Genomic DNA, 24,184 nt, shown 5'->3' with positions numbered 1-24,184 from the left:
GTAAGCAGTTTGTATGGGCGAGCCAGGAATGATCAGAGGGGTGGGAAAATCCACCCTCAGTGTTTCTCAGCCCTCAAAACAGTTCTTGCTCTGTTTGCAGCCTTCAAACGCATGGAAATCGTCCCCGAGGGCTGGTATTTAAGGAGAGAAGGTGCAAATGAGTAATTTTCTCTTTCCACTTGAAAGGGAAGCAAGTCAGGCACTGGGGCTCCATGGGGTGTTCTGTAAAGGAGAGGGGCAGCCAGGAGAAATGGGTTGTTCCCTAATTACAGGACAGATGGATAGCTGTACTGTGAAGCACAGGGCGCTGCACAAGCCAGGCTGAGTGCCTGAGGTGGTAGGTTGGGGTGGGCCAGCCCTGCCGTGGCTCACGGGAGCCTCTGCCTCCCACTTGGGGTGCCTCTGGCTGCTGGCTGGGGCTGCCTGCCTGCGGTTGCGGCAGTGGGAAGGGTTTGGGAGCATGCTAGGAGGGCTTGCTGGTCTTATATGGGAAGTGAGAGAAGAAGCCTCCTTCTCATGCATCTCTTTGCCTTAAAATAAAGCCAGCAGTAGTAGCGCGCTTGGTGCTGTAGCCTGCTGCCATTGACCGAAGCTTAGTGTGCGCCGTGCAGCTGCTCTGCGTGTTTTGCTGTCCTAAACCTCACCTACTGGACTAGAAGCTTTCTGTCCTCCACGCTGAGCCTTTGGCCAGTCTGCGGACACCATCGCTTGGCTGATGGGGCTGGCTGGCCACAAAGAATTAAGGCAGGACTAAGACATCTGATGTGTCAAACATCGTTAAATTCTTCTGCTAGTGATATTAGCCTCTTCTATATCAAAGCTGGAGCAGCTGCTTTGAGTGCACTGTCACCAAGTCTGAGATTAGATGTGCTGTACTGGTAAAAATCATGGCCAAAAATCAAACCCAGTCAGAGAATGTGGCCAGAATTCACAGCCAAATGTGAAGCTCATCAGGAAAAATTGGTCTGATTTAATTTCTTTGTCAAATGCTGTTGCAAGGTTGGAAAAGCAGATGAAATTCAGCAGCAAGGAGATTTTTCTCTGTTGTTTTTGTACTTGTTAGCGTCATAAGCTGGAGTCAGATGTAGAAAGGATGATGCCTTTATATTCAAACCAAAAATATTTGCATGAATCCTGGCACTGAATTTCTAAGAGCCCCCTTGGTAGTGAGTGATGACTGTTCATACCTAAATGGACTGAGGGACCCACTGCTGCAGCAGCTTGGGACTGGATTTTAGCAGGATTCCAAGAGGAGGTTTGATGTTTGGACAAAAACAGAAAGTTAACCAACGTTTGAATATATACCATATATACTGAAGTATAAACTACTGCAGGTCCCACTACCGGCTTTACTGGGGTAGAAATTGGCTAAAATTAAGGTTTAGCCAGTCCTTAAACACTAAAGGATGGAAAGTTACAGCACTAGGAACGTGTTATCTTCAAAGTGCTTCCAGCAGTATTTCTTCCATCTTCTCAGTAATAGCTGGTATTGGCCCCTAACGGAATCAGGGAAATGGATTAATTTTTGATTACCCAGCCTGAGCGTGGAAGCTTCTGTGCATGTTAGGATACTGCTTGCTACAAGGCATAATTTCTACTAGAAGCAGCATAAATTGCTAGTACAGAGGTGTTATCGCTGATTGCAAACTTTTCTGTGAAACAACAGCTGAACGGCGAGTTTGAAACCGAGCCCTAAACCTAATCAAGCTCTGCATGATGTCAAGCTGAGTTTTGGACATTCACTGCATCCCCTCATGTGCCATTATGAATCTTTTATTACCTGCTATAGGCTGTGTTGACCTCTAATGATACAGCAGAATTATTTTATTAATGCATTTCCCCACAACGCGGGCGTGCTGCACTGGGCAGCAGCAGTCGCTGCCTTTGCCTGCAGTGGTAGGTGTCCCCGTAAGTGTGAACAGAGGCACGGGGAGCTTTCCTGCCTGCAAGCAGCCTTTCAGTCTGGCAGTATCTGCGGCCTGAAGTGACACCTGCAGATACAGCATGATGTGAGTCCTGGCCCAGAGCAAGGGGGTTGATGGGGCCATGCAGGAAGCAGGGCAGTGGGGAGTGGGTGCAGCTGCCTGGGGCTGAGCAGCAGCAGGGAAGGTCCCGCTCCTTGGAGAGCGTCCTGGTGCCGCCGTGCCTGCTCCCCGTGCTGGTCTGCTCCTCCAGTGCATTGCATGCACGTTTCTGACCTCTTTTCAGACAGCTGAAGGGGATTTTGCAAAGCAGCAGGCAAAGAGTGCATGAGGCAAGGGAAAGAGGAGTGCTGACTTGGACCTGCCCCTTCCCTGCCACCACTGCTGTGCTGAGGCTGAGGTAGAAATAGCAGAGCAACTCTCCCAAAGGCAGAGCTGGTCTGTCCACTTTATTGCTGCTTTGCCCACAGTTGTTTAACCTCCTGTAAAGTCAATTGCTTGGCAAGGATTTGAATGTTGATCTGGGCTTGCACCTTCAGTGCCTCCAGCAGCGTCGCTTCCAGAAGAATGATTGGAAAACTGTATTGAGATAAATGACAAAATCAGGAGGTTTCTGCACTTGTGCAGGCAGGGAGACAAATCCTGAGTCTGTCTGGGGAAGCAGCAGAAACACAGACATCCCCTAAGCAGAGTTTTGGCACCGCTTGAGCTTCAACACAGCTTAAGAGCAGGGGACAGAGAGTCTACTGAAAACAGTGTCACTCCTTGCTCTGAAACCTCCATCACAGTACAGTTTGCAAAAGGTTTTCTCTGAGTGGGATGGATGGCAGAACAGAAAAATGCTGGCAGCTACAAGTGCTTTGTCTAGACCAGGGCTTCCATCACAGTGCTGTACCCAGAGCTAAACCTGACTAGCAGCACTGCAAAGTTGTAATGGAAAAGGCTGGTTGAGGCATGCAGCCCTCTGCAAAGCCCTCCAGCCCATGAGTAAGGCAATCTGTGTGGCCAGCTGGGAGTATGATGTTGCACTGATGCGCACTACATAAAGAGAGATGCGAGTCTGACATCCTACTCCTTCCTTTATTTCCATATGCTTTGATAATTACTTTTTCTCCTTCGAGGGAAAGGAGATCTTTCCCAATCATGTTTCAAGACTCAAGAGCTTCTCTGAACAGGACATCTTGGTCTGAAATCGTGAAATTGGGTATGCATGTAATCTAGGAGAGAGACTATCTAATAAGCATGATTTTTTTCAGTGGAATATCATTGTTTTCCTGCTGGCAGGGTGTGGAGCCCCATTACTCATTCCTTGGGTCTAGGATAGAAAAGGAAGCATTTCAGGTCTTCTGGGAGAAGCATCTTTGTAATTCGCTTGCAGTTCAGTAGGGAATGAGGGCAAAGGAGTGCCACGAGCTATGCTTTTGGTGAGAAAGCAAAGTCAAGTATTTGATATACAAAGGGTTATTCTTAAGTATCAGACCTGTTGATTTAGAGATGCAGGTAAATTACAGCCTGGATTTCCTTTTGCAGGATGAAAAATGTTTTGTTCTAATAATAAATACTGAAACTCTGCTGTTCCCATTTACACAACACACGTGACACAATGTGTAAATCCTTGACAATATTTTCTCAGAATTTAGCAGCTTGTTTTTCTGCAAACATAAACATTTATTTTTGGTGTTAATAATTAATAATATGCCACATGCCCATAATAAATGCAAAATCTAATCTTGTATAGACATAAATGTGTCTGCCAAAGTGGTCTTTCTGTGCTGTAAATGACTTTCAGAAAGTGGTAGCGTACATTCTATTTTCAATCACTGATGATTTGTTTTGTGAACAGATATGCCATTAAAATAAATGTTTTCCTTTGAAAATAACAAATACTTCACACTTTGCTTTTTCAAAACACGAATAATTGATAATTATTAAAAAAGGGAAGTGGCTAATACCAAAATCTTTTCAGCTGTATCTAAATCAAAATATAGACAAGAATGTGGAAAATCCCAGCAGGAAAGGAAAACAAGATAAAAGAGAATATATTCTCATCTCCGCAGCAGAAAGAAGGAACCAACCTCCTTGGGGTCAAAGTCACTCCTCCTGTACAGTTTGACAGGGAGTGACTCCCTGTGGTGTAGAAAAAGGATATCATAGTGGTGCAGGGTAGCAGACCTAGATATGCCCTTCCCTCATCGATTAGATCCTTCAGAGCCCAGTATTTTTAGGTTTCATCATTTCCTAGGAGCCAGCAGTAGCTGAAAAACCTACTGACAAAGCCTTGGGGTTGTATTGCTTGTGATGGCTGGCCCACCTGGAGGATGGCGGTGTCCCTGCTCTCAGTTATGGTATTACTGCTCTTGGCTACCATGTTAGCACAGCAGGCAACAGCCAGTTGTTCCGAAAGCTGTAGCTGTGCAAACGAACCCACAATAGCATATTGGATCGTATTTTAACATTTCTTTCAGGTGCAAGACACAATGTAGTTTGCCTGTATCTTCAGTGAATCTGTATGTAACAGTGGCTCACAAAATGTCACTGGAAATAGTCATCTTTCCAGGGTAGGCTGAGCTGACGAGGGGAAAGCCAGGGAAATGCTAACACCAAAGGAGACACTGAAAAAGGAAGACTTTTATTGTCTGCTTTTTAAGCACACGATAGTTTTTATATTTGCCTTCATTAACATTAACCAAGCTAGTGATGAAAAATTTGTATAAATCTCATCTTTGGTGAAGGTTTAACTATTCACTTCATTGGCTGTGGTTAGCAGTGTGGATGATGTGAGTGTCCTCAGAAATTGTCCAAACCTTCCAGAAAAGGTAAACCTTCATATTCCAGCATAAAATAAGAGAAAGGATGAAGCAGACTTGTCTGAAGCATTTTCATACTATCATTATGCATTCTGTAGAAGAAAAGGATCATAAAAGTCTGGTTGCTGTTCAGGGCTCCAAGCCCTGAAAGTGCAGTACCCTGCCAGCGATGGTTTCAGAGTAGCCAGGCTGGACTGACTCAGCCATTTGTACAGTGGCAAACTCCCCGAACAGTATTGTCCGAAGTGCTTTGGAGGAAAAGCTTCACTTTTTCCAGTATTCTGAATTTCTCTCTGTTCAGTTCACCTTCTGCTTAGGCACTCTTTTATTCCTGGAAATCCGCAGAGGCACAGAGCTTCACAGAGGCTCCCACCACTGCACCTGAGCCCAGTCCTGGGTGAGCCTCCTCACCTACGCGCATGACCATAGGGTACAGCTGTCAATACAATTGATTAGGAATGTGCACAGTAAAGTTGTTTTAGTTTGTTTGTTTGTTTCAATTATAAACAGGCTTTTAGGAAATGTTCTATAGAAGCAGTCAGCACCAACGCAAGCTTCATGCGTTTTTCAAACTTAATATTAATCATAATATCTTATAAAAAGGAATGGATTATTTGTTCAAAAATATCGAACCTGTTTTTGAAATAAGAGTTCAATCTTTTAACACTGTACTTTGAAAATATTTCATGTGCTTGTTGTTTTTTTTAACAGATAGAGTTGCCAGGTCTTTGAGTCAGAGACTGCTTCTTACATTTGCATACAGAACCTGTTACTGCTCTGATTAGACTTACACATCCAAGGTTGTATTTGGTAAATGTAATACATACGGTAATTCACAATAATTCATTGTCTGTTGTCAGATATCCTCTAGTTGTTAATACAAACCTAAACATCTTTCTTTTTCAAAAATAGCTTTTTAAAGATGTGTAGCTTTCATAGTATGTCACAGGCTGTGGCAGTGATAGCTAGCTGAAGTAATCAGCCACTCCTGAATTCAGTTTCCAAATCGGGCTTCATGTTTGGATACAATGACAATTATATTTGCCATTTTAAAGAACCAGCTGTATTCTGTTCACTCAGCAGGTCAAAAGTTATGTCTGGCAAATTAGCATTTTATTTTTTTATCAAATCACCCATGCGTTCATGCATAAATATGGACATTACTTATTAGTAACAATTTTAATCAGAGCAGTATTTTTATATTGAATATAAACACTCCAGGGATGATTTTCATTGTTCTATTGTTGATGAGTTTCTTTCACGGAGGAAGAGCATAATTTAGCATTCAGGAATGAATTACAATCACACTCTGACATGAGATAAAAACTCAAGAGAATTTGGCAGATGATAGTATTTGAAATTATCTCAGCCCTCCAAATGAAAACGAGAAATAAGTATATAAAAGCATTTGTAGCTTGGAAATACTGGATTATGAAGTGGTATTTTTGGGTATTCATTTGATAGGAGTGTGGAACTCCTGCAGAGAGAGGTAAAGGATACTCATTTAGTTTCCTTGTGGCTGAACCACATTTTGTCAGGTAACCATTAGTTTTGATTTGTGGTATACCATTGCGAACCAGTAAAGGGCAGCACTAACCAACTGTTTTAGGTAAAGAAAAAGATCACTAATTATATTTTCAAGTTTAAAATGATCTAAACATTAGTTGTTTGACTGGATTTGATATTAAATTTGTTGTGTTGCTGTTTTACTGCAAAACAGAAACTAAGAGCATTCTATAATTGTTAGAGCAGAATTCCACAGCTCCAGATTAACAACTTGTAATGAAGTTTGGTCAAGCATTTCACTTATGGAAAAGCTGATTCTCTTACTAAGAGTGTGGTCAGTTCCATTGCTTTAGTAGCTTATAGCATAGGATCTGCCCATCAAAATAGATTTTAGCAGATTGAATTACGATTCATAGCAGAAATATGTAAACAATATACACATCTTTGTAGTTTAAAACATGAGGTATGGTTTTCTACACAGATTGGTAGATGAGATAGGTTCATTTATTTCTGAAGTTTGCATCAGCTTGGTTTTATTGGAAATAATGATTTGGATGTCGATAGACAAATTGATACTGAACACAACAGAATATTGGAAAGAATTTTCATTGGTAATTTTATTTTTTTCCTCATGTCTAAAATTTAACTATAAACTCATACACATTTTTTTCAAAATGCATTTATGCTCTTATTTATTATGGTGTTTGGGTGGGAATAAATTAAAAGGTACTGTGCTATTTCGTCTCATTATAAATGTTCTATGTCCATGTGCATGCTTAACTTTTAATCACTTTAACAGCTTTTTTTTCTCAAAGAAAAGATCTTGACTTTCCATTGGTAGCAATGTTACTCTATAAGTTAATGCAAACAATAGTTCATCTGTTTACTTGAAAAAACAAAGCTGCACATCATTCTCAATTTGAAGGATGTGTCATGATTGTGAAAAACAGATGAATCAGTCCTGTTAGATGATTAACTGCATAGCCCATAAAGATCTTCAGCTTGATGTTATAGTAAAGAACGGTCTCTCAATGTATATTCAAATCACTACCAACAACATTATTTTTCAGTATTGTTCCTTTTACAGAGAAAATCATTATTCTAATACTAGGAATATTTTAGTGCTAAAGAGAATGTCTTGACTCAGCTCATAAATAGCAAGCGTGCGCATTCAGCCTTACTTTCTCCTTCATATTCACGCCGTCTGCTGGAGCCTTGGCTGCCCAGCATTCTGCACTGGGGTCCTGCAGACCCAGAGTGGGCCCCAAAGCTGAAGAGAGAAGGAAAACTGTCTTGGGCCTCCAGAACCGGGTCTGAGGCAAGAAACTCTCACTGACCCTTTGGGTGGTACACTGCAGATTAGCATTTTAGACACATGATAAAGATTAGAGCAAAGTGCAGCTGTAGGTCAAGCTGTTGCCTATTAATCCAAAAGCATCTACTTTAACCTCAGAAGTTCTGGTGTGTGGCGTATGTATGAATAACTGTTACAAATGCCTCCACTGTAAGCAGAAAGCAAGTTTGGGAGAAAATTTGGATTTAAAACAGTTGTTAGAATGGACAGAACCTATTGCTTTATGTGACATGGGATTTTTGTTTGTTTGTTTTCAGCTCTGAAGGTTTGAAGCAGTCAGTGTACTGATGTGAATTATGATCACGGTGTCTATTGTGCACGTGCGACTTTTTGCACTGTTTTGCATAATGTGAATGGCTTAGGTTTTTTAAAGGTGTCCTTACAGATTTTTTTTCTGTCATACAGCTGGCCTTTCTGCCAAAAAAAAAAAAGTCCAAGTTGTGGAGAACAGAATGTACATATTGCATTCACGGCACTTCAGGCACAGAAAAGTAGGCATTTGGTCTAAGCAAATGCTTCCCTAAGTGCAAGGATATGAGGCAGGCACCAAAAGGATTCATTCCACAGGAGAGATCTAAATTAGGGAAAATTCATTAAAAAGAGAACCTAACCAGGAGCCTTTAAGCTTATGGGTAGGCTCCAAGTGAGCAGTCCCCTGGGCACTGTCTCTGTAGCCCAGAGACAGCTCTTCTCAACTCATTTTGAGAAAGGTGCTGGTTTTATTTCCTTCCCCTCTCACTTACACTTATGTGTATCCTTCAGCCTTCTGCTAGAAGAGAGAGGTTGTCAGGGCCGAGATGACCCTGACTGTTTTCTTTCTTTAGCAGACTTGTCTACTAACTAAACATAAATATCAGTATTTTCACATTCCTATAGTCAACATTTGTTTATATTTTACATTTCACCTGCATTGCAAGACATTTATCACTATATTTAATGTGCAAGACTGTCCAATTTATTCATGACAAAATCCTCTTTTCCTTTTAAGGGATTAAAATAATATTTTATGGGATGTGTCTAGGACACTGGTTACAAATTAAAATGGTGATATTTGCTGCAATAATAGTTTTTGTGTTGGAGAACCAGACTGATAGATCAGATTAGAGAAAAGATGAATGGATGAACAAATGAATTAAATGATTAAAGGCTTTAAGCTGATGCTAAAGTTTATATGTTTACTCTGATAAGTAAAACATCTATTGAGCTGAAGTTTGATCAGCAACATTTGTAGATGTATTCTCATATGCACCATTATTGTGGTATTCTCTTGTCTGAAAAGTGTGCTAGGTTATCCGTGTGGATCACTGGCATTTCAGCCTGAACTCTGATTACCTGAAATGCTGTAGTTGCTCACCTGCCTTGAGGAGCTCTGCTTTTTTGCACTTGTTTTGGTTTCCATTTAAAAAAAAAAAAAAGGCAAAGGGAAAAAAAATCCCTAAGTGAAATCATACCATGCAGATGCATCAGTTCATTAGGGCCAGCATGCATTTTGTATGAAAGCCCAAGGAGAGCTGGTGGGGCTGTTCCTGGCGTTGGAAGGTGCTCTTATGTCTCCAACAGCTGTTGCTGGAGTTGGAGTGAGAGAAGTCCGGCGTGCTTGGACAGGGTTTTCTTCCTGAGCAAGATCAATTGAGCAGAGAAGGCCAAGAAACAAAAGACTGCACGTGCAGGTGGTTTCTGTTTGCAGGGAGGAGTTTGGCCATTGGCATGAATAAGATCTTGCGGATGGGGAAGGCAGGAGGAGGTCTGACCCATCTAAACGTGGACTTGTGTTGGCTCGTGAGATGGGACAGCACGGCAGTGCCTCTCATGAGATTTCTTTTGCTTGTTTTAAGAGATCTGTAATTCTCCAGGGTTTTTAAGAGCAATATTTAAGAGTAAGGTTTAAGAGTAGATTAATGATCCAGGGCTTTTAAGAGTAAAGTTTCTGTGGCTAAGTGGAGAGGTGCATGTAAGCCCTCCCATCTTCTGAGTTCGGACATTGTGAGGGGTTCAAGAACTGATTTCAGGATCTGAGATGATGGGTACTCACTAAACCATGCTCCAAAAGCATTTATTGAGGACAAAAGGCACGAACCTGGAGGTTTCACTTGTAATTCCATAAAAGCGAAACTGGATCGAGCTGAAATGTGTTTGTTAATAGCGGAATGATGGGTAATGGACACAGTCTGCTGGCAAAAGAGAAAGGTCAAAGGATCTGCAAAAGGCAAATATTTTAACAGAATTAAAATATTATTAATATTTAGACTAATGCGCAAACACAGAGAAAAGTTTAGAGAGAAAAGCTTCTGAAATCAGAAGTTAAATGCCAAGGGGATGCATCTAGCATCCATTTGTAGCTGATGCTAAGCCTATAACTATCTTTAACATCTGCACAGCCCAGATTTGGATCTTCCGAAGATTGCCTGTAATGTGATGGCCACTTAGGCCGTCTACCCTATTTCACTCTCTGATTTCCACAGCCTTGTTTGCTGACAAACTGGGGCTAGGTTTACAGTGACTGAAACCTTGGAGAACCCATTTTGACGTTTAGGATCTGTCATGCCGAGTAGTCTGGCCACTGCTTTCCAGTCCTGGCCAGCATCTAACTCAGACCAGAATTGACATCAGCTATAACTGTAATAAATATTGACCATGTGTATCCTCCTGACTGTCCAGTTTTCCATGCCTCTCTAAGTAAATAGAAAAATGGTAATTAAAATGATGTGAAGAACAGACAGTTGGTTGTTGAAGCAGTAGAGCACAAACAGCTTGGTCAACATATGTAAGAACATAAACTAAAATATTTGTTCTCATTTTTCATAGTATTCACCTGATAGCTGTAACCACAGATAATATCCAGAATGAGAAACATTCTGGGCTTAACTAATATATATTACAACTCTTTTATATATATTATTTATAGCATCATAAATATATTATTTTAGATTTGTAGATATTTAGTGGCATGGATCTAAATGAAATTTTTACAAGAAATAAAACCACATTGCTCTGATTGGAAGCTAAAGTGACCCTGTTGGAACAACAAACAGTGGGCACCAGCACCAGGCAAAATGGTTCAGGGGAGACCATGAGCCAGAGGGAAGAATGCGGTAAATACTTTATGAGAGTTGAGGCAGTACAGCTTATAACTTCAGATGCTGAATCTTGTAGGTAACTCTACTTAGGGGAATAATTTTATATTAGTTCTTAAGGGTTCTTTTGTCTTTGTAATTACATTCTCTTGTAAATAAATAAGCAAGATATCTTACCAAACAGAAAATATGACGTCCTTTTCAATAGGGAATTGAAGTATTTAGAGTCCTGCCATGTCACAAGTCATTGCCTGAACACCCGTTTACTTCTGAGAAACTTGGTCCAGCTGCCCTGAAATAACTGCTTACTCCATTCAGATTCTTACATACATATATATGTGTATATATATATACATGTATATAAAGTTCTATTAAAATGGGGATTTGAAATAGTTTTTTTTTTTTTTTAAGGCCCTGTTTTACTCAGCCCAGCAATCTGAGAGTTCAAAAGATAAGCATTTCTCGACATGAATGACCTGAAACGTATTTTAAAATAAAGCCATTAAAAACATCGTTTTCTAATACATTTCACAGTTTATTGATGCTGAGCTGTGCAAAAATTGTGAAGAAATCTAAAGTCATTTTGTCAGTGGACCGTCATAGAAAGTGTGGCTAGTCTTGTAATGAATAATAAGCAATGTTTGGCTGGAACTGCAGGGAAGAAGCATATGCATGACTGAAATAATGGTCTCATGGGATAATTGTTGGTGTTAAGGTTCTTCCCCCCTTCCCCAAATACAGGAATTAGCATCTAGCAGCATGAATAATTGCTGCTCCATCACCTTGCATACTCAGGTTGCTAAAAGAGTATGGGAAGGGAATTGAGATGTGCGTCAAAAGTGACATTAACGTGGGAGGTCTGTTCCCTTGCTATGGTGCTCGGCAGGATAACTTTTGCATGGCTGTCTCACTGCAGCTGTGGTCTTCCTATCGTCATCAGGTGCATCCACTTCCTTATTTCTGCATCCTTTTTTCACAGCGAATGAAAACCAGAAGGTCCATTTCAGTTGTGTTAATGCTCTTAAGTCAATCTGATAACTTCATCTGGTTTCTCCTGCACATAGATTTCTTCTCTTCCATCTGTAATGCAGATCTCTAAAATGTTATGGGAATCACTTAAGCAACATTGGTGTATCAGGTGAGAGAGGGAGAGAGGCATTTACTGTGGAGCAGATAAAGATCTTTTCTTCCCTTTTAACAATTTTGAATCAATTAGTTCATAGATGGCTAATGGTTTATGTAGCTTGATGGCCCCTGGGCAGCTTCTGGAGAAGGTGAGAATCCTTGGTTGGTGTTACTGCACCACGGTGATGTAATACATGTGACATCCACAACCACAGTGGCTGTCAGCAGGAGGAGGGAATGCATCCAGCTGCCTAAGAGTTTCTGGAGAAGCTATTCTAGTTTTGTCCTGGCAGATACTGAAAAGAATAAGAGAAGAGAGAGGATGAAGTTCTTGTTAATGCCATCTTTGCTCTACCCTGTATGGTATATTAACCATACTTCAGTCATCCATCTATATCTGCACCTCTCAATCCTATTACCGATTACTGGAAGCAGCCACTCTCCGTATGTATTTTAGAAATTAGTTTCTGATTATTAAATCATGACTGCATGTTAACACCCATTATTTTTATAAACCCACTGCAGACTCCCATGCATTATAAATAAATTGTATTAACTCCAGTTCATATGAAATATTTATAAATATTATGGAAAAGGCTCACTTTCTGTGCATAGTTATTAGACATTTTAGATTATAGAAGATTGCAAATGGTCAATTATGTAAAATTATGAGAATATAGACTTAAAACTAGGCTCATAATCCTGCAAGAGAGAGACACAAAACCAAGATTCCAACTGGGTTCAAGAAGAGTGACATGCTTTATGTTTCTTAATTATCTTTATTTCCCTATAGTATTGCTATTGCCAAGGCTCAATTTACTATGTGCCAATGAAAGAATAATAAGATGCAGAGACACTCCTATGTCAGATGAGAGACCTCTACTCAGAACATAAACCCATAGAGGACAGATGACTGTAGCTATACTGTGTTTGACTCAGAACAGTTCTGGAGTTTGGGCAAAATTCAGTTGTAAAGGAAACAGCTTGTACCAAGAACCCTGCCAGAGATGGGCAATGAGGTTCTTGATGTCGCTGAACATTAAGCAGCTAATAGGAATTACAAATCTAAATATCTCTGTAAATCTAGGTCATAACTCCTAACTGAGTCTTTGAAAATATCCCCTAGTGTGGTAATAAAAACCAGAAGCCAGACCTATAATACTGAGGCTACTGGTTCACAGTGTTCTAGTCTGTAGAGTAGGGAAGGACATGACTGACAGGTAGAAATTTTCTAAAATTCATCTGGGTTCTACTGAATTCAGTGGTAAGCTTCTCTGCTGCTTTGGGAGAAACTGGTGAGACCAGTGCCAAATACCTCTGGAAACCTCAACCTGGTGGCCTGAGCTGACCTTTCAGTACAGCTGCCCATTAGGTTGCCGAGCGGGGATTAGAAGCTTCTCAGGGCATCAGAGATTATGGGAATCTCATATTGGTCACTGAGGAGGAGAACTCAGGTGGACATCTGAGCTTTTGATTAGCACTTTGAAGAGGACAGATGCTGTCTATGTATGTACACAACTGCAGTTTTCCCATGTTAATGGTGCAGTCCAGTACACTTAAGTCAATGGTTTGTCCTCTGAACTTGAATTTTGAATTTAAAATATATTATATTAGAAATGGCTGTGGCTCGGGTCAGCTCACATCTGCGCTAGAGAAGCAGAGAGCTGATTCCAGGAGGAAAATGCAGTAAAGCTCAGATAATATTCGCGCAATGATTTCAGTATTGGAATATCTTTTGAGAAGTTTTACCTATTTGTTTTTGTAGGGAAGTTCTGTGAAAACTTGGTATGTTTTTTTATGTAAACGTGATAAACCTGTCTACCCAACTTCCTTACATCCACAGCTTTCTTCCAACTAAATCTAGGTTATGTCCCTAGTTAGAAAATTTAATTAATAAATCAGCTAAATGTTTGTACAGCACCTTGAAGCTGTAAAGTGCTGTCTAAATTCTGAGTACTAGCAAGTCTCTCAATTATGATCCAGCATGTTTATACAAACATGTTTGATGTCCTCAGAACATTTGGAATAAGTGGAGCATATTTCCTGTAGAGAATAGATTTTGCTGGTTGGAAACCATGCCTTATGAAATGCAGACTGCTGTCACAGCATCCAATTCAGGCAAATAACAACATAAAGAAACATAATTTGCAGCATTAAAACTGCATTTGCTAAATATTTGGAAACAGGAGCAAAAGATTTCAAAGAATCTCTTCTTCCTTGTTTAATCTGAATCATGTTACTTTGCTGATTATAGGAGCATCTGCAAGTCTTGATATAATGGTACTGCATTTGAGTGTAGTTAATGGTCTGACAATTTTCATTGTGTATTTTATAAGTTTCTCATTTGGGAGTTTTAAAATAGAAACATGCTGAAAATAATAATAAAATCAGGAAACTTTTCTCTAGAAGAATGATTTTCTCTGTAGTCTGCTCCTACCAGTACAATTTTTCTCATTGTAGTTAAGCAGAGAAAAGTGCTGGCTTTGGAAACACCAGGACTTGCTGTGAACTTCAGGACTGCAGTCAGGGAAAAGGCTTACTCTAAACCAGTCTCGCTGTCACTGTGTTTTCAGGGAAGATGTAATAAGATACATGATAAGACTAAGAGAAAATTATAGTCCTTTTTCTACTTCTATTTTCACGCTTAAGACAATGACTCCTCTCTGCATATACCAGACTGTACTTTATTACCATAAGCTTTATTTGACTTAAAATATCTTTAGCATTCTGATTCTTGAGTGTTGAACTGTCAGACAATACCTCAGCAAGCAGAATCTATTTTTCCAGGGAAATATATCACATGATTACATGATAGTTTAGGAACTACAGTGTCACTGTTAATGCCAGTAAAGAGGTCAGATTTTCTTGTGATGAAGGAAAAAATTGTGCCTAAGGACACCAGAGAATGCTCATACATTTTCGGTGAAGAGTTGTTAGACTTCTAACAACCTTGTCAGAATTCATATACTTGTAATTGAAAACTGATACTGGATAATTAAGCCATGCCAACAGATAGCCTCAAAGATATGCTACCAAGGATACAGCGTGCTATTCATGGCATTAAAAAGGCTTTAAGGTAAAAACCTGAATTGCTCACTGTTAGGCTGGCTCTGCTGCCACTGAAGTCAAAAGTAGAACTCCTGTCAGCTTCCATAGGAACAAAATTGCACTACTAACACATGCTTCAGATAATTTCATCATTAATTGCATGACCAAATATCTTAATTGTAAATCTGACTCAGCCTTACTCATCAGTAACACATTAAAAGTATAGATGGGCAAGGAGCAACTGTTCTTGAAATGAATATCGCTGCTTCAAATTATGATTATTATTTTTTTTTTTAGCCAAATGAAATTAAAGTTGAGAGGAGATGGAGAAAACTGTTCAGAATAGGGGTCTGATAAGAAATAGCTGCATAGGCAGTGATAAGGAAGTCACCTTAGTGATAGTTAAGAGAATAACTCCATGACAACTTGAGCAATAGCCTGCTTATGTCCTGCTTTCCCTCCCCTCCCTGGGAGCCTTGGTGCTCCAGCAGACGGTGCATCGGAGCAGGTGTGGCTGCAGAGGGCTGCCCAGGGCCTCCAGCCTGCGTCCTCCCTGCGGGCTGCCTCGGTGCCGGTTCCCATAACGCCGACCCTGCCTCTGGGCTGCAGCAGCACTGGTTCTGCTCAGCTGGGAGCCCAGCTCACCACGCAACTGCTTTTGCTGGTAAAAATCAGCCAGCTGAAAATTCTCCCCTTGCAGATTCACGATCTTTTGTCATGCTACTTTCTGCGACTGTGATTAATCCCCATCTTTTATGTCAGCTGTTACGCTGAAAGGAATTTCTGAACTGTGCTCAAGTCCCTGGAAGCTTCTCCCCGCTGGACAATGGCTGTCTACTTCCTGCAGTTCCTCTTCATATCTAGTAAGCTGAAGGCAGGTTTTCTGCAGTTCTAGCTTTTAGCTCAATTTTCTCTGATATTTTCTAACCTATGGAAATCAGATGACAGGCAGAGCTACAGATGGAATTAAACTGAGTAATCCTCAAAATCATTTATTCCAGACTTTTACCTATGTTTTACATATCTGAATGTTGGTAATGATTTTCCTGTGGTTAATTTCTCATTGGTGCGACCTTTTCCCCCATCTTGTCGTCTGGGTCCAAGCCAGTCTAACAGAAGCATCGTCCAGTTCTCTGCCTAACGCTGTACTAGGGTCTGAGAGTTTCACTGCCTGTGAGCCTACATCTGCAGCAGCACTCTGCGTTGTTGTGCTTTCCTTAAATATCTCATGGTTTCTGTGTCAAATATGTGAGATGGTATTATTGCAGACAATTTGAGTTGTCTCCAGTACACACTTTAGTAAAGCCCTTCATTTCTGCAACAGTGGCCATGAAAATGGGCTGCTCTGCTTCAGCCTGCTCCTGCTGTTCTGAACGATCTGAACGCCCAGTGCTCTGCCTCAGCCTCACCAATGCACAGGACTTCTGTTTAGTCAAACCTGTGCTCATCCCATAGCTGCTTACTTGCCTACACTTCCGATTTCCTGTTTTCTTTAAATCTTGTTTCGCAGATGAACTTTTTGATGTGTCATCAGGGTAGAGAAGCTTCTCTTCCTGTTGCTTTCAGTTGATGTAGTCTATCGGTGTAAGTCCCTGGTCCTGCCTGACCTCAAAGGACTTCTTATTCCACAGGACGTTCAAATCACTATTTAAGCTGATTAGTAAAAGGCATTTACTATAGATATTAAAAACCAGAACACTTAAGAGTTGTTCACACTGCACACACCATTATACAGCATCTAAAATGTTTGTCTTCTCTGAAATATTAAATCTCACAGTAAGTCTTACAATTTCACTTCTCACTATGAACAATTTCCAGTGTTGTTCAAATGTCTTCTGGTGATTCCTGGCTTCCTGGCTGTCGCCTAGGGTAGCTACCTAAACTGTATTGTTGGTGTATGCAATTTCCTTCTTGAGAAGTATCAGAAATCTTAATGGAGAGTTGAGAGATTGCTGTGTTTTGTTCTGAAGCACTGAGCTCCTTCACCCATCAGGTTAACTGGGCAAAACTGCAGATAATATCCTAAGTATCTGTTTTGTTTGATGGGGTAGTGATGGACGATCACATTGTGGGCCCTTTCCTTGTTTCCTCAGTAAATATTAAGATTTTTTATGCTGTACTTGGTGAAATCCTACTCTCATTTACAGGAATGTAATAGTACCAGTGTCTATCAGTTTATTTTGTAAAAAATGAAGATAATTGAGTTTATTATATTTTGTTTAGTTAAATGAAATTTCTAATTAAAAAGTAGCAGTTCCCTATGATATTCTCTGAATTCTTTGTCGCACATGTGCATTTTAAAGAAATGTACACTATATTGAGAACATACTAATTGGCATGTGGGTTTTCAGAGCAATTGCTTTAACTGAAATCTACAGTAAATAGCAGAATAAAACCCAAGGTAAATACTGGTAGCTTCATAGCTTTTTACCCATAGCATAACGGGGAGTGCTACAGTCAGTTTCTATACAGGCTTTATTTTTCAGTGCTGGTTTTCCAGTAAATATAGAGATCTGGAACTGAAAATGCACAAAGATAGTTGCTTTCACATCAGAAAAATGCTTTCTCCATCAGTCTTGCTGAAGTGCCTGATCAGGAGATGATCGGTGAGATACATAGGAAATCCCCAAGCCATCGCTCTGTTAGCCCAGTGGAGATGAGGACCTGGATGAGGTGTTTGTGATGCTTTGTGGTGTGGTGTGAGACACCCTGCCCATCCCAGGCATGGTGGCATGTTGGTAGGGCAAGGTGGCTGGATCCCTACAGGATGCGGTGGGGGCCAAGTGGGGCATCTCAGCCACTTCCAGAGATGAACGCCTGAGGTCTCTGCTCCAGGGCACAAGGGGCACATGGCAGAGGACAGAGTAGCCCTGCCCTCGGGAAGTGAGGGTACCCGACACAAAATGTCAACGTAGGAGAGAGGAGCAATTATACTTGGTCCTATGCTGTGATGACAAGGGTTTGGTGTCTTTCTGAATGAAACCCAAGTTAAAGGACAATTCAGATAGTGGCCTTTCCCCTTAATACACCTCCACTTGGAGGGGAAAAAATGCCACTGCTCTGCTGCTTCTACCCTGTACGGGCAATATGCTTAGTGGGAGCTAGTTGAGGTCAGGGTGAAGGAGAAAACTTGTCAGAACTATCTGAGGAAATTAATCTCTGCCTAGTTCTTCTGTTACCATTGCTTCTGTGACATCCATGTAACATGCTTCTCCAAAACATGCCACCAACCTCATAAAGTTTCCACTCTCTTCTTGCCCCTTCGAGTTGTCCCATGGATCTTTACAACCATCCATTGCCTAGTTCCAGCTTTAGTTCTCCACCTTCCTTCTGCTGTTACTATGAAACGTGTGTAGATACAGAATAGTCCCCAATAAAGTATGTGAAGAAAATTGTACTTCCCAATACTTACTAAAATATTATTTAAATGCTACTTCATTAGGAGTCATAATACAAATGTGCATGAAAATACTTCAATGCTATTGAAGTTATTGAAGCTATTGAAATGCTATTGAAGCTATTGAAACATTCTTAATTAGTAAATGTAACAATATCTTTTTTTCTCAGACCAGTGGAAGAAAGGAATCAAGCATAGGAAAATGAAGTTGTTTTATTTTGATGGGAAGTATGAACTGCACTTTCTAAAACCAGAATGCTTCCCAGTCTCCCACCCTACTCCAAAATTCATAGTGTAGGGCCAGAAAGTATTGGCCTGGCAAATCTGCTGTTTCTCTCAGACCATTCAGTATCTCCCAGTTCAATATATTTGGTGCAATAACTCACCAAAATTGTAGTTAAAAATATGTTCTTAATTTTCAGATTGAATTAATCTGCCTTCAGCTTTCAGCCCTTGCTTCTTGTTATATTTTTTTCCTGCTAGATTAAAGATCCCTTTAGTGCCTGGTATTTTCTCCCCATGAGGTGCTTATCTGTTGTAATCTACTCACCACTCAATCTTCTTCTTGATAAGATAAACAGATTGAGCTGTTTAGTTCTCTCACTGTAAAGTATTTCCTCCAGCCTAAAAAAAAAAAGTATTTTCTGCACATTTTATTTATTTTTATTTTTTTTTAACATCCTTTGCCTTACACAGCTTCTCATATCTAAAAGGAGCAATCTACCACAAAAATTGCTTCCCCCACCCCAAGGAACAATCATCATACAATGACCCTATGCAAGCCTCAAAATAACAAGAACTGTATTCCTTTTGACAGCATTCATTTATTAGGCAGTGAGGCCAGCTGAAAGCATCTGAATCTTACTGCTGTGCTTTCAGTTGAACCAGACTGCACTAAAATCCTCTGATTCAGTTGAGGGGAAGGTGAACAGTGGTGTATGTCTCCAGGAATGGCCACGCTGCTATGTCACAGCTGCTGAAGTGCTGGACTTAAATCTGGAAACCTGGAAACTTTCTGGATGGGACAAGAATTGTGTGCAGCACCGGGACAAAGCTAGTGACCATGACCAGCCCTGCTCTGCTAAACCTGGGAGTGTGCTAATCCCATAGTGATATGGTGATTTTAAGCATATCCAATATCAAGCAATAACAAAAGTGGGTGCTGATGTTAGGGTATGTATGGCACAGTCCTGTTTCACTATGGCTCTTTCTTGGGTCATTATCTGGTTGTTCTGCTTGGCACTGGCACAGACATTGCCCCTTCTCCTTTCAACCCTCTCTTCCATGGCCTGTACTTCTCACCCCAGGGAAATGGCAGAGAAGAGCAAGGGTGCTGCATGTCAGAGTCAGTCTGTTCTTGTGGCAGCTTATAACCACAGGGGTTATAGTGGAGCACTCCAGGCAGGAGGGCAAGGCAGCTGAGTTCATCTGGTACTGCAGCCTTCATGGGCAGGGGAAAGTTCATCCTGACTATGCAGGGGAAGGCTAAGAAGCAGAAAGAAACTGCTTCCAAACTGCTTCCCTCCTTGCAAAAGTCCACAGACCCCTTGTTTAATGCTAGCGTGGTACTCAGTGGTATTGTTGGTAGCGATGTCCAGAAGCCAAATGGTATCAGCCACCAGAAGTTAAAAAAAAATTGCCATTTGCCCAACTCTGGTAACTGCCTCACTTTAAAAAAACAGAGTAGATTGTACATAATTTAAAAAGCAGTTATAAGGTTAGTAGAAAGAGTAGAAAAATAATATATGTATTAATTAAGTTTATCTTTAATCTGTATGGAATCAAACTGCCTTTTAGAAGTGAATTAAAAGCAAATTCTTCTTGATTACAAGAAAAAACCTGGCTTTTCTGCTGTCTGTACCCACAAATCTCCACGTGGGTGCAGGGAAGCTGCCCACAAAGAGTTCACTGCATGGCCAGGACCTAAATAACCAACAATTTGTGCATTTTTCTAAAGGAATGTCGTATATGGTTAAACACGTGGCATTCATGTGTTCAGCCACTGAAGGACCAAAGAAATGATGTGTTGGAATTTCAATATTTGTCTCTGACCGAACAGTCATGGTTCAATAGTTTTTCCATGCTGTTTAAAAAAAGCTATTGAAGAAATTGCTAATACCTCTTTTAAAGCTTTGATCCTTCTGATATGATGACAGGGGGTCAAGCTTGGAGGCGGTGTCATAAACAAAAAGATATGAATATTCAGCATATAGAAGTATTCATTAGTGACTCATAAGCAAGTAGGTCTTGCTACTAATTGGATATTTTTGTGCAGAAGGATTGTATTTATGGGCTCCATACAATCTAACTTATTTTCATTCTGCTGCTTGCAAGGCTATCTTTTTGGCAGGAAGAACTCATTAATCAAAATCCTTCCTTTTGTAAATGACAGTGTATTTGGAGGGTGGGGAGAGAGGAGGGCAGGTAGAACATGCATCTGAAATGCCAGAGAGATGCTGCACTGATACAGCTCATACCGCAGAATAGTAAAAAGGAATATAAGAAAATAGGGAATTTTCTATTTGGATGCAATGATGCACTGATTTCAGTGCACGTGTGTGGGAAATTTGAATTTAGAATTCTATCATCCTTTAAATATTGTCTGATTTTTTAAAAAAGACAATGCATCTAAATTCAGTCGGTTTACCATCAAAGTATTCTACATTTTGCTTTCTTGGCTGATACAAAGTTTCTGATTGTCTCAGAGATCTTACTGGAGCCAGAATGTGTTGGGAACCTGTGGGGCTTGGCAGGCGGCCGGGAGCCTGCTCCCATTGGGCAGAGCAGCTTCTTTCTGCATGGGCACGCTGATCCTCCCCAGCTACCAGAGGCAGTGCAATCTAGAGAGCAGGCTGCAGAACAGCGGTAGAGTGCATGAAGTACCTAGAAATAGATGACCACTATGTATGTGCTTAATAATATATTAGGGAAGACTGCAAACATTTCCTTGTTTTGCTTCCCCCCAGGCCAAGGACTTAGTGTTTTATTGCTCTTGAGTATGAAATAGATATAATTTAAATAGATAGGAAAGGTATCTTCACCCTTTTAAGGGACTAAATTATACATTCTGTGAAACAGTTTCCTTGGCACAGAAAACTTGGTATTTAAACTCTTTTTGTACTCTATATCATAGGCTAACACATTTCCCGTGTTACTACTGGAAGAACCACCTTTTATTCTGCTCTAGCAAGGCCAGATTGATCTGTTTTTTAAGATAATAAATACATCATTGACCCTGTCTGCTAGCATACTTTATGAATTCATTAACACTTTCCTATATTGTAATATTTACTATCCTATATAGCTATGCAGGAGAGAACTCCAGCCGCTATACTGTAAATCACTTTAATACACAAACTGAAAGCAGTTGCTGTTTATGAGACAGCTCACCTACCACTGAAACTTCAGAGACATTATTAACATCAGTGTGATGTGCAAAGCTTTGGTGGAGGGTGAATTTGTATCTGTAATAAATAGAGGAATAATGGACAGGATGGTTGTCTGTACACCTGCACCGACTGTCTGTGATGCCAGCACTTTGCAAAGAACATTAGAGAAATTAATTCAGATGTCCTTTTGATTAACCAGCTTCTCAAAGTCTAGCATAATCTCTTTTCTCTTTGGAAGGAAATGCTTCCAAGGAGGATGGAGAATTGTTTTTAATGGAGGTAATCTTCTAATAAATTACTTCCGACCAAGGGGAGACTTGGAGGGGCAAGGTAATCCCAGAGTAAAGTTGATTTAACTTCTCCTTCATTATCCTTAGGAAGGCTCTGGGATTGGAGCTTTGAAGAGCTGTATGTGACGTTTTTTAAAAGGTTTCAGCAAAGGTTTAAACTCCTATATTGTTAAATATGCTTTCTGAGAGATTGCCATACCAGGGACAAGACACTACCAACATTTTCGTGTGCGGGGAAAAGCAGATGACATTTGCTTTTTGACAAGGTTACAAGAAGCAAAAATATACTTTTTTTTTTTTTTTTTCCCCGCGTAGATTTTTATTGCATTCCCAATTAGCAGCAAGCACGTGGTTTTCATTTTTCTCCGGCAGGCTGTTCAGCAACATATGTGTAAGGGGTTTGTGCTTTCAGCTGCTTCCCAGTGGACATGACTGTACATCAGACCTGTGGTGGGCACCTTGGCTGACAGGCTCAGCACAACGCAACCTCCCCCCACATGCTCTAGGTCTGGCGTGAAGAGTGTTGGCAAGGTAAATTAGCAAGGCTCATAGTGTAGCTATCTGCCCTTGCTGGCCTGTGCATAGAGTATGACTCTGCAAGTCTTGAGAACCAGCACCTTTTTCATTCGAGTGCAAGAAGGAAACCTGAAATTGTCATTTTTCAACAGGACATACTGATTTGCATTACAAGGCTTGGAAGAAAACATGCATTTCATCTGCTATGACAGTTGGCCTTCTGAATTACACTTATCAGCCATATTAGCCCAGTGACATTTGGCAGAAGAGGACCAGAGGTTGGTAGTAGTATTCTTGCATATCAGGGACAATGCATGGCTCTGGATTTCTGCATTCTCTTCTGCACTTCAGTGGCATTTTAAAATGTGACAGCTGTGAATTAGCTCAGCTATTTACTGGCTAGATTGCACATGGCTCACTGACAGAGAAGGTGCAATAGATTTTTTTCTTCCCTTCACTTAGTGTTTGCTATCCACCAGGAAAGCTGCTGCAGCCAAATATAATAGCGGTCACAGGCCTGTGTAAGACTCTGCTGATCTATTTGCCTTGCTAATTTCCATAGACAGTTATGTTTGCATCTGCGGTCTGTCTCGGCAGGAGGATCTTCCTTTTACAACGGTGTGTGGTTGTGCTATGTGATAATGAAGATGAAGGAGGCTGCGCACCTGAATTCCAGCCCTGGCAGAGTCTCGAGGCTCACCCTTGTGAGCTGTTGTTCGGGTGCTAATGGTGCTTCTGCCTCTCACATGGTCTGCCTGATTGGTGTTCCCTGCTGAATTGTACTCTGTAATGAGCAGTAATGCATCATGTGAAGTTCACGTAGCCCCTGTGCCACTACTTTGTCTTCCTCAGTAGGAAAAGAAAAAATAAAAACAAATCCAGCTTTTATTTACATAAATTTCTCTATATATTCTACTTAGCTTGAGAGTTTAAATTTTGCTGGATATCTTTGCTGTAGTAGACAGAAATGAGCTTTTCCCTGGACTGTACTGGCACATCTGCAGTAAGGGGTGTGCGGAAAGTGGGTGGGGAGGGATCAGAGCTCAACTGAAAGGGCAGGAGGGCAGGGAACAGCTACAGCCTCAGACCCTGGGCTGGGTAAGAGAGGAGCCCCAGGAAGTCTCCCAGCGCCCTGTTCTGTCCTGCGGCAGGCTGTGTGCTGCCGGGGGGAGGCTGAGCTCTCATCCAGGCTGGGCCACTCTGCTGGTGCCCACGTCCCCTTCCCTTGGTGAGAGCTCCTGCAAGCCTTGAAGGGGTTAGACAGGGGCAACAGATTCTTTCCTCCAGACACAGAAAGGTCTTGCTGTTGCCTTCTGTATCAGCCATGAAAACCTCCATGTCCTGATTCCTGCTGGTGACATTCTCCTGTGCATGACAGTGTCAAAGGGTCTTAAAATATGAAGATGTTTTCCTCCTAAGATCTTGGGAAGACCTGGACTTCCCTTTTCAGACCTAACCTGAACTGCACATCTGCAGCACCTTATTTTCTAGGTTTAGTTACATGGCTATCTTATTTTATGTAAATTGGGTCGGTGGCACAAAGTAGAGATTTCTGTTTTCTAAGACTTATTGCTGTGATAAAAGCATGTTTACACACACATACACACCCTGTCAGACCGTTAGAGAGTGATCTCTTTTAATCTCTGCAATACCACTCATACAATTCTGCGCAGTCACCACCAAAATCAGTTATCATGGAAAATCCTTCCCCTTCTGCCTCCTCACATTGCTAAAATCCAATTTTAGTCTGGGAAAA

General features: G+C 40.9%; 1 long non-coding RNA gene across 2 annotated transcripts in view; it reads left to right on the top strand.

The window, feature by feature from the left end:
* LOC121073801 overlaps positions 1-23,302 on the top strand; it is a 37,479-nt gene extending 14,177 nt beyond the window's left edge. The window contains exons 4-7 of one of the 2 annotated variants that reach the window (XR_005821951.1): positions 15,599-15,699; positions 22,285-22,443; positions 22,581-22,706; positions 23,026-23,302. This is a non-coding gene — a long non-coding RNA (uncharacterized LOC121073801). Of the gene's footprint in view, positions 1-15,598; positions 15,700-22,284; positions 22,444-22,580 lie in introns of both variants that reach the window. The other variant, XR_005821950.1, reaches the window with a different exon arrangement.
* Positions 23,303-24,184: the final 882 nt, after the last annotated feature.

This window comes from Cygnus olor, chromosome 8 (genome assembly GCF_009769625.2).
Source record: "Cygnus olor isolate bCygOlo1 chromosome 8, bCygOlo1.pri.v2, whole genome shotgun sequence".
NCBI lineage: Eukaryota > Metazoa > Chordata > Aves > Anseriformes > Anatidae > Cygnus > Cygnus olor.
The sequence above is the reverse complement of the archived record's forward strand: the minus strand, read 5'-3'. Positions and strand labels throughout refer to the sequence as shown.